A 9,912-nucleotide genomic window follows, 5' to 3' on the forward strand; every position below is an offset into this window, starting at 1 on the left:
AGGCTCTACCTGTTTTGCTTTGTTTTCTAACTCCTAGTTTTGTCTGGAATCTTCTCTGTAACTTAGATTCTTAGTAGGTCACCTGGGACACTGAGAGGTGACTTGGCCAAGGTCACACAGCTAGTATGTGGCAGGACCAGGATTTAAACCCAGGGCTCTCTGGCTCTGGGGCCAGCTTTCTACCCATGATGTCATTTGTGGAATAAAAGAAAAGCCTGTTTTTGACTCCAGCAAGTACCATTTCAGGAGAATGTTCAGAAGTGAACAACCATGAAAGACTTCTGAGGATTAGCTGAAGGCATTGGGAATGTTTCGCTGAGGTCAAGAGAGTTTTCTTCAGGTAGTTGAAGTGCCATAACTTAAAAAAAAAAAAGGAACTAGACTGAGTCGGTTTGGCTCCAGGGGGTAGAACTGGACACAATAGGTGGAAGTCCCAGAGACACAAATTTAGACTTGATGTTATAAAAAACTTCCTTGCAATGAGCCCTGGGCCCAAGTGGATTAGACGGCCTTGAGACTGGAGGGAGGTGGGGGTCTCACTCATTTACAGTCTTTAAGAAAACGTGGATGACTCTTATCAGACCGATTGGCTCAGAGGGAATCAGATAGATGAGGCAGCCTCTGAGGTTCCTTCCAACTCCAAAATTCAGTGATGCCATGACTTTATGGGCCAAATGCCCATTTCTCATCTCTTATCAAGTGTTTTTTATATAAAAGGTTTGATTCCTTCCTTCAATTTAATTTGACAAAGATTTCTTAAGAGCAAGACATTGGGTAGGTATGAGCAGGCCATAGCATAACAGAGGATCACAGATTCCAAGATGGAAAGGACCTCGGAAGCCAACTACAGCACTCCACCTCATTCTACATATGAGAAAACTGAGGCACAGAGCAGTTAGATAATGCTGATGTGCCCCGAGCTAATATGCAGTGAATACAGGATTTTAACTCAGAATGTCTTGTCTCCAACCCTAGCACTCTATCCACTATGCCACCTTGCAACAACAAATTGTGAACCAAAAAGTGGTGTTGGAGATTCATGAAAGAGAAAAGCAGATGGAACCAGAGGGATGGAACATGATAGCAAAAATGAAGAATAGTAGACAACCCATGTAGGGCAACAATACTGGTGACATCAAGAATTCCAAAGGAAGGCTCCGAGTTTGTTGGGTGGGCCCTCTGTGGAAGATGGGGATATATGATGACAGGGCATGGATGGGTTGCAATGTGTACTGCGGGAGTAAGGGTCCACAGCAATGAGATCCCGGATATATTTTGTTCAGTTGTTTCAGTCATGCCCAACTCTTCTTGATCCCATTGGGGGTTTTCTTGGCAAAGACACTAGAGTGGTTTGCCATTTCCTTCCCCAGCTCATTTTAAAGATGAGGAACTTGAGGCAAACAGGGCTATGTGACTTGCCCAGGGCCACACGGCTAGCAAGTGTCTGAGGCTGAATTTGAACTCATGAAGATGAGTATTCCAGACTCCAGGTGCAGCACTCTACCCACTGTGCCACCTAGCTGCTTCCTTATACCTTACATGACAATAAATCCCAAATAGATAAATAACACAAATATAAAAAGTCACACAACTAAAAATAAGAGTAGAATAAGTTTTATTATTTACATTTATAGGGAGAGTAAAAATATAACTAGACATGGGTTAGAAAAGATTGCAAAAAGAGAAATCTACGTTACATAAAAATTGAAAGCTTTAAAAGAATCATTATACCTAGAATAAAAAGAAATGGTATAGTTTGGGAAAATAATCTTTGCATTACACATCTCTGATAATACCCTAGCACAAGATTGAAAGAGAATGGACAAAGCATATACTCCTTTTTTGTAAATATTTTATTTTTCCAGTTACATGTAAAGATACTTGTCAACAATCATTTTTATAAGATTTTGAGTTCCAAATGAAAAGCAATCTGAAATAGGTTACACATCCGCAATCATGTTAAACATATTTCTGCATCAGTCATGTTGTGAAAAAAGAAACAGAACAAAAGGGAAAAAACCATAAGAAAGGAAAAAAAGTGAAAATAACATGCACCAATCTTCATTGAAGCCATAGTCCTTTCTCTGGATGTGGATGGCATTTTCCATCATGAATCTTTTGGAATTGTCTTGAATCATTGCATTGCTGAGAAGAGCTAAGTCTATCAAAGTTGGTCATCATATAATGTTGCTTTTACTGTGTACAGTGTTCTCCTGGTTCTGCTCACTTCAGTCAGCATCAGTTCATATAAGTCTTTCCAGGTTTTTCTGAAGTCCCCCTGCTCATCATTTCTTATAGCACAATAGTATTCCATTATGTTCATATACCACAACTTGTTCAGCCATTCCCCAACTGAAGGGCATTCCCTCAATTTCCAATTTATTGCCACCACAAAAAGAGCTGCTATATTTTTTTTGTTCATGCAGGTTCCTTTCCTTTTTTATGATCTCTTTATAGACCTAGTAGTGGTATTGTTGGATCAAAGGGTACACATTTTGATTGCCTTTGGGTATAGCTCCAAAGTGTGCTCCAGAATGGTTGGATCAGTTCACAATTCCACCAACAATGCATTAGTGCCCCAATCTTCCCACATCTTCTCCAACATTAAACATATTCCTTTTCTGTCATATTGGCCAATCTGATAGGTGTGAGGAGGTACATCATAGTAGACTAGTGGTCAAAGGATACACCAGTTTTGAAAAGAATAAAGGTTTTAAATCACCACTTGAAAAAAATGTTCAAAAGCAATTCAATCTAAAACACCCCAAAGATGTTACCCATCTAGCCAAAAAAGAGGCAAAAAAAACTGGGAAATCTCATTGTCTGAAAAACCATGGTAAAATAGGGAGACCAGTTCACTGCTGGCTGCACTGTAAGTTGATATAACTGCTGTGCATACAATTTTGGATGACCCAAGGGAAGTAATATTCATATCTGTTGGCTCTGAGATCCTATAATTGAGACTATCTCTCAAAAAAAAGTTATTAACAAGAAAAAAGGAGCAAATGTGCAGAAATGCACATAACAGCATTATGTATGGTTTACGAAAAAGTTAGAAACAAATCCATCAGTAAGACGAAGAAATTATGGCACACAAATGTAATGGAATATTATTGCCCCATAATGCACGACAAATAGGAAGAATTTAAAGAAACATGAGAAGCCTTGTGGGAAGTAAATTTAAGGAAAGCCAAGTCAAAAGAACGATAGATACAATGACTATAACAACGAAAATAAAGGGAGACAACAGACCTCTACGAGTAACAATGGCTGATGTGTATCATGTAACCAAAGCTTTAGTTAATCATTGATGACCAGATATTTCTCTGGAAACGCACTTGGTAAAAGGGGGGTTTATTTGCTGGTTTATACATATTTTTAAATTGTATCAGAGGGAGGGAGAAGGAGGAAGGTGAGAGAGGGTTCGAGGGTTCAAAGTCAGTAGTACTGGTGGAAGTGGGAGTTGGAATTGGAGCAGGCCTAATACAAATATAGAAGGATTCTAGAGCTAGAGAGGACTGCAAAGGTCATTTAGTGCAGTCCCTCATTTTGCAGTCGAAGGAATGGAGACACAGACAGAAGAAGGAATTTACTAAAGAATACACAGGTAGTAAAGCATCAGAAGAATTTCAAGCCAGGTCCAAGTCTTCCCATGTAAACATGGTAAATCAGAGACTGTTAGACCCAGAAAGGCCTAGAAAGGGGCTGTGCCCAACCTCCCCACTTTACAGATTAAGAAGTTGAGTCTCAGAGAGGTTAAGTGCTTTGCCCACGTCTCCTCAATCCTAATCCATGCTGTCTTCTGCAACTCAAAACTAGTATATGCTTTATTGGTGGGACTGGGTCAGTAGAATTATTTTTACATGTAAGGGTGAACACAGTTTGGGCCTGGTGGATAGAGTTCTGGGCCTGGGGTCAGGAAGATTTGAGTCCAAATCTGGTCTTAGACTCATAGTATCTGTGTGCCCCTGGAAAAAAATCTCTCTCTCTCTCTCCCTCTCTCTCTCTCTCTCTCTCTCTCTCTCTCTCTCTCTCTCTCTCTCTCTCTCTCTCTCTCTCTCTCCTCATTTGTAAAATATAACAGTGGCATCTACCCCCCAAGGCTGTTACGAGGACAAAATGAAATAATATTTTTAAAATGCTTAGCAAACTTTAAAATGCTACATAAGTGCTAGCTCTTAGTATAATTACAATTCTGAATGTATATATGTGATATATATGTATATATGTGTATGTATGTATACACACATATTCATTCTTGTAACATCTATGTAACTTGGTTAAACGAAGAAATTGCATTAAGAGTAAATTCCTTTTTAAAAATTTTTTTTCTTCCCACCCCAGAGATGGTTACCATTAGACAGAAATGGGTGTATATATATATATATATATATATATATATATATATATATATATGTATATATATATACATATATATGTTTTATATATTATATATATTTATATATACACATATACTATATATATATACTCACATACATACATATATACACACACATATATATAATTATTCTATCTATACTTCTATTTATCAGTTCTTTCCCTGCATGTAGATAGCGTCTTTCTTCATATGTCCTTTATAGTTACTTTAGGTGTTTATACTAGTCCAAATGACTTATTCCCTCAAAGTCATTCTTAAAACAATACCATTATTACTGTATACAGTGTTCTCTTGGTTCTGCTCATTTCACTCTTCATTATTTTGTCCAAGTCTAACCATGTCTTTCTAAGATCTTTGGGCTCATCATTTCTTACAGTACAGTAGTATTCTATCACAATCCTATACCACAACTTGTTTAGCCATTGCCTGCTTGATGGGCATCCCTGCAAATCCCAATATTTTATACCATTTACCAAGAAAAGGTCAAAATGGATATATGACGTAGATGTAAGGAGAAATTAGAAGAAAATTAGAAGAACATGGAATATATTACTTATCAGACTTACGAATAGGCAATTTACTAATAAACAAAAGAGAGAGAACAAAGTTGGGCATAAAGTGGATAATTTTGATTACATTAAATTTAAAAGAGTTTGTAGAAATAAAACAAATGTAGCTAAGATCAGAAGGAAAGCAGAAAATTGTGGGGGCACTTTATAGACAGTTTCTCAGATAAAGGTCTCATCTTAGGTACATAAAGAACTTTGTCAAATATATAAGAATATGAGTCATTCCCCAATTGATAAATAGTTAAAGCACATGAACAGGCAGTTTTCTAAAGAAGAAATGAAAACAATTCATAGTCATATGAAAAATGTTCTAAATAATTGTTGATTAGAGAAATGCAAATTAAAACTACCTTGAGATATCATTTTACACCTATCAGATTGGCTAAAATGATTCAAGGGCAAAGTGACAAATGTTGATGGGGATGTAGAAAAATTGGGACACTGATTCACTGTTGGTGACATGGTGGAGAGCAATATGGAATTATGTCCAAAGAGTTATTAAACCGCCTATACCCTTTGACCCAGCAGTACCACTATTATCTATTTCCAAAGAGGATTAAGGAAAAAGGTTAAATTCCTAAGGCAGTCTTCTTGGACTAGGCATCTTCTTTCCTTCCACCCCTTCTATTTCCCACCCCTCAAAAAACAGCCAAAAAAACAGAAGCCCTTCGAGTGTGCAAGCACTGAGCATCCAAGGAATTGTAACATCCCTGTGTGTATCTTACCTGGCTTACTCATGACGAGGCTATGCTTACTCTATATTGTTAAGGCTGCCAGGTCCTATTGTCTCCCAGAGTTGAACCCTGTCCCCACCTCCAAGCACCATCATTCAGGAGTCACTTAGACCAGGGTGCAGTATTAGCCAAACAGACCAGCTACTGGTGTGGTCTCATGGGTGCAGTGGCATGATCTGGATGGAGTCAAAAGAAACCTGCATCCCTAAGGACCAATAGGGAAGCAGACTACCCACCAGCTGATAGAGAAGTGGTGGACTTGGGGTGCAGTATGAGACAGATTTTTGGTACACAGCCAATATTGGAGTTTGTTTTGTATGACGATCCTTATTTGGTTAAGCGGGAATGGAAAGGAATAAGCATTAAGTACCTACTATGTGCCAGGCATTGTGCTAAGTATTTTATAAGTATCATATCATTTGGTTGAACGATATATTTAGCAGAAGGGTTTTTTTTTCCTCCATGGAGGAGGAGTTGGGAGGGAGAGAAAATAAGTTTTTGTTAACTAAAAAAAAAAATTGAACTTAAAAATCAAAACAACACCAGCCAAAAAAAGATACAATGGCTATGTCCTGGGCTAGTACATGTCTTCTCTGTATCTCCTGTTTTGGCATTAATAAATTGTAACCAGGTATGTTTCCCTGCAATCAACATTCTCTCTCTCTGATGTAATCCAAATAATAGCAACCAGCTCATTCTGGAGGCAGCCTCAGTTGCCAAAATCCATTCAGGTGCCATCTTCTGAAAATCCTGACAAGTAGAATGCTTATTTCTTTTGGCTTCATCATGGCAAAAAAAAAAATATTTTTGCTAGGTTTTTTTTCTAAGCCAGTGAATTTCCACTTGGAATACTTCTCAAAAAAATTTTTAGTCCATTTGGTCTCCTTTATTTGGTTTAAGATAATGACTTATAGATAAAAATCAGGTGGAGCTGGCACGAGGGTGGAGGGGAGGGACCTCTGGGTTGCCCTGATCTCCCCAATAGCAGCAATATTGACTCTGGAATCTGCCCCCATTTGGTGCTTAGGTCTGAGGAAGGAGATAGAAGGGGCCTGTAGTGACATGGCACCATATATCCTATATTCAATTCCCAAAGGTTCAAGTATCGTCAGATAATCTTGGTGTAGGGCTTGGGGAAGACAAACCTACCACACATGCTAAGTTAGCACTGGGCACTGATGAAAAGTGCCATCCTCTGTGGCATGTGATGGTCGACATACCAGCAAAAGAGATAAATGAATGTCGGCCTTGTCAGGGGGAAAAAGGCCCTGGAGTTCTAGGGATGGAAAGAGGTAACTCTCTGCCCCTACAGTGATTCTCCTCTGGCCACCTAGGCCTAATGAGCATGAGGAGTACAGCTCCAAAAAAAGCAGGGTTGGGTCCCAATATATTCTGGAGATCCATCCCTGCTGTTATGGAGGGCCCTAGGCAAGGTCCTCAGTTGCCACTCTCTAAAAAGGAAAGAGTGTGCCACAACACTGAATCTTACTGAGACCTATGGAGATGGAGGGAAGAGAAGGGGAGGGGAGGGGAGGGAGAAGAGTAGCAGTCAGCTCCTGGGCAGCTAAGAAGTGAGGAAAGCACATTAAGATCACTAGACAGAGCCTGTGGAAGCGGGGTTCCCACCCCAATCCTCCTCTTCACATTGCTGAGCTCATGGAACAAAGAAATAAACTCAGTGCAGCCTGGCTTCACGGTCAGGACCCACTTGGCCGGGGCCTACATCCAAGGGGAGGGGCAGATGCTTCCGCTGCTGTTGCTGCAATCTTCACTGTCTGGCTCAGGGATCAGGCATTGGTTATTCAGTCCAATGTATCTGCCTCCTTCAAACTCTGAGGTATGACTGTGCTTGGCAAGGGCAAAACCACATGCCCAATGCTGAGGCAAAGTCTTGGGGGAACTGTCCCCTTTGCCACAACCAAACCCACCAGTTTTGTTCCCCAGTGCACTCATACTCTGCTCTGAGTTCTCCAATTTCTGCCTTTTTAGCTGTGGGACCTCATCTATGATGGCAGTGAGGTTGGCCTGAATGGGCAGCTGGGAAGGTGCAAAGTTTGGCTGTTGATTGGAGCCAGTCACTGTCTCCTGGCCTGTTCCATCATGGCCTCCATCTCTTTTTGGTCCTTCTCCTCTCACTGGCACTTCTCCTCAGACATTGGGTGCTGCTGTAAAATCACTCCAAAGTCCACCTTATTCTGGTACTGGTTGAGCTCCTTTGACAACTTCAGGTTCTCCAGGACATCCCTCTCCAGCTTGGACCCTGGTATAATCCATGGTATAATCTGTATTTTCAGGGTCTGTTTTGAAGGTGATTTCAGTTACACAACAGGTACACTTGATACAGAAGCGAAAAAAAACAAAACAAAACTGGGAGTCCCAGACACAGCTCATTCTGTACTGTATCCTTCTGGAAATTAACTTTCTTGTCTTTATAAATATACTTGCAATCTTACTTCTCATGTTGAGTGGGGCCATCAATCTCATAACATATTGCTGATCTTTGGGCAGCTTGAGTTTAGGGATTTTTGATGGATCAAAATCTGGTGGATAGCATTTATTTAAGACTTTTCTCTCTAACATCTTGGCACCATTTCGTGAACCCCACCCCACCCCCAGTCACCAATTCACCAACTGCTCCCAGGCACTGGCTACCACGCAGTAGCTCTCCCCACTTCCCATTCCACTTCTGTGAAGTACCCCAACTGGATCCACAATGCTCACAGATCAAGGGCACAACGGCCTGCCCTCCACAGATTTTTAATGCCTTCTCATATGAAGGCTTTAGAAGGAAGAACCATGCCTTCTTGGAACTTAACTGTGACCAGCTTCGTTTCATTATGATGATGATCTAAATAAAAATGGCAAAAAAAAATGGCCAGGTTTTTTTTTTATCAATTTGAAGGACACTAATGCATTGTTGGTGGAGTTCTGAACTAATCCAACCATTCTGGAGAGCACTTTGGAACTATGACCAAAGGGCAATCAAACTGTGTTTACCCTTTGATTGAGCAATACCACTACTAGGGGTGTATCCCAAAGCGACAGGGGAAGGGAAAGGGATCTAACATGTACAAAAATATTCATAGCAGCTCTTTTTGTAGTGGTAAAGAATTGGAAATTGAGGGGATGTCCATCTATTGGGGAATGGCTGAACAAGTTGTGGTATATGAATGTAATGGAATACTATTGTGCTATAAGAAATGATGAGCAGGTGGATTTCAGAAAAACCTGGAAAGACTTCCATGAACTGATGCTGACTGAAGTGAGCAGAACCAGGAAAACATTGTACACAGCCACAGCAACATTGTACAATGATTGACTGTGATAGACTTAGCTCTTCTCAACAATACAGTGGTTCAAGACAATTCCAAAACACTCATGATGGAAAATGCTATTGAAATCTAGGGAGAAAACTATGGAGTCTGAATGCAGATCTAAGCACACTATTTTCATTTTGTTTTTGTTTGCTTTCTCATGGTTTTTCCCTTTTGTCCTGAGTTTTCTTTCACAACATGACTAATGTGGAAATATGTTTAACATGAGTACACATATATAACCTGTATCAGATTGATTGCCCTCTTGGGGAGGGAGGAGGAGGAGAGGGAGGGAGAAAAAATTGGAATGAAAAATATTATGAAAAATGAATGTTGAAAACTATCTTTATAGTATTTGGAAAAATAAAATACTATTTACAAAAAAGTAAAGTTCCATGAATATGTCAAAAAAATTTTTTAATTATTTAAAGAATCAATTTGAAAACAGAAAAGTAAATTTTGCAAATGATGAATTTATAGCTCCACTGTCTTTCCATGGCACATACACACCTCTACTAAAGGCTTATTTTGTTATGTGGGCAGTGGGGCCAAATAATCATGAGATGGCTAGAACGACGCAATATGGTGGAGTGCATACAGAGAAGGGTTTAGAGTTGGAAGACCTCAGTTCAAATGCCAACTCAGACGTGCACTAGCCAGGCGACCCTGGGGAAGTCATGCAGCTACTCCAAACTTGTTTTCTCCTGGGTAAAATAAAGATGACAGTCCATGTAACACATAGTTCAGAGGCATGTTGGAGAGTTCAAATGGGGGATCACAGGTTCATAGCTAGAGATGAAAGGGCGAATCCTCTTCGGCCATCTAGTCTAGCCCTCCTCATTTTACAAGGAGTAAACAGAGACCCAGGTAGGTCAAGTGACTTACCCAAAGTCACA

The 9,912-nt window shown here is 40.0% G+C and overlaps 1 pseudogene; it reads right to left on the bottom strand.

The window, feature by feature from the left end:
- Nucleotides 1-7,504: 7,504 nt before the first annotated feature.
- LOC118832304 lies at nt 7,505-8,282 on the bottom strand (annotated as a pseudogene).
- Nucleotides 8,283-9,912: the final 1,630 nt, after the last annotated feature.

Source organism: Trichosurus vulpecula, chromosome 9, assembly GCF_011100635.1.
Source record: "Trichosurus vulpecula isolate mTriVul1 chromosome 9, mTriVul1.pri, whole genome shotgun sequence".
NCBI classification, from domain to species: domain Eukaryota; kingdom Metazoa; phylum Chordata; class Mammalia; order Diprotodontia; family Phalangeridae; genus Trichosurus; species Trichosurus vulpecula.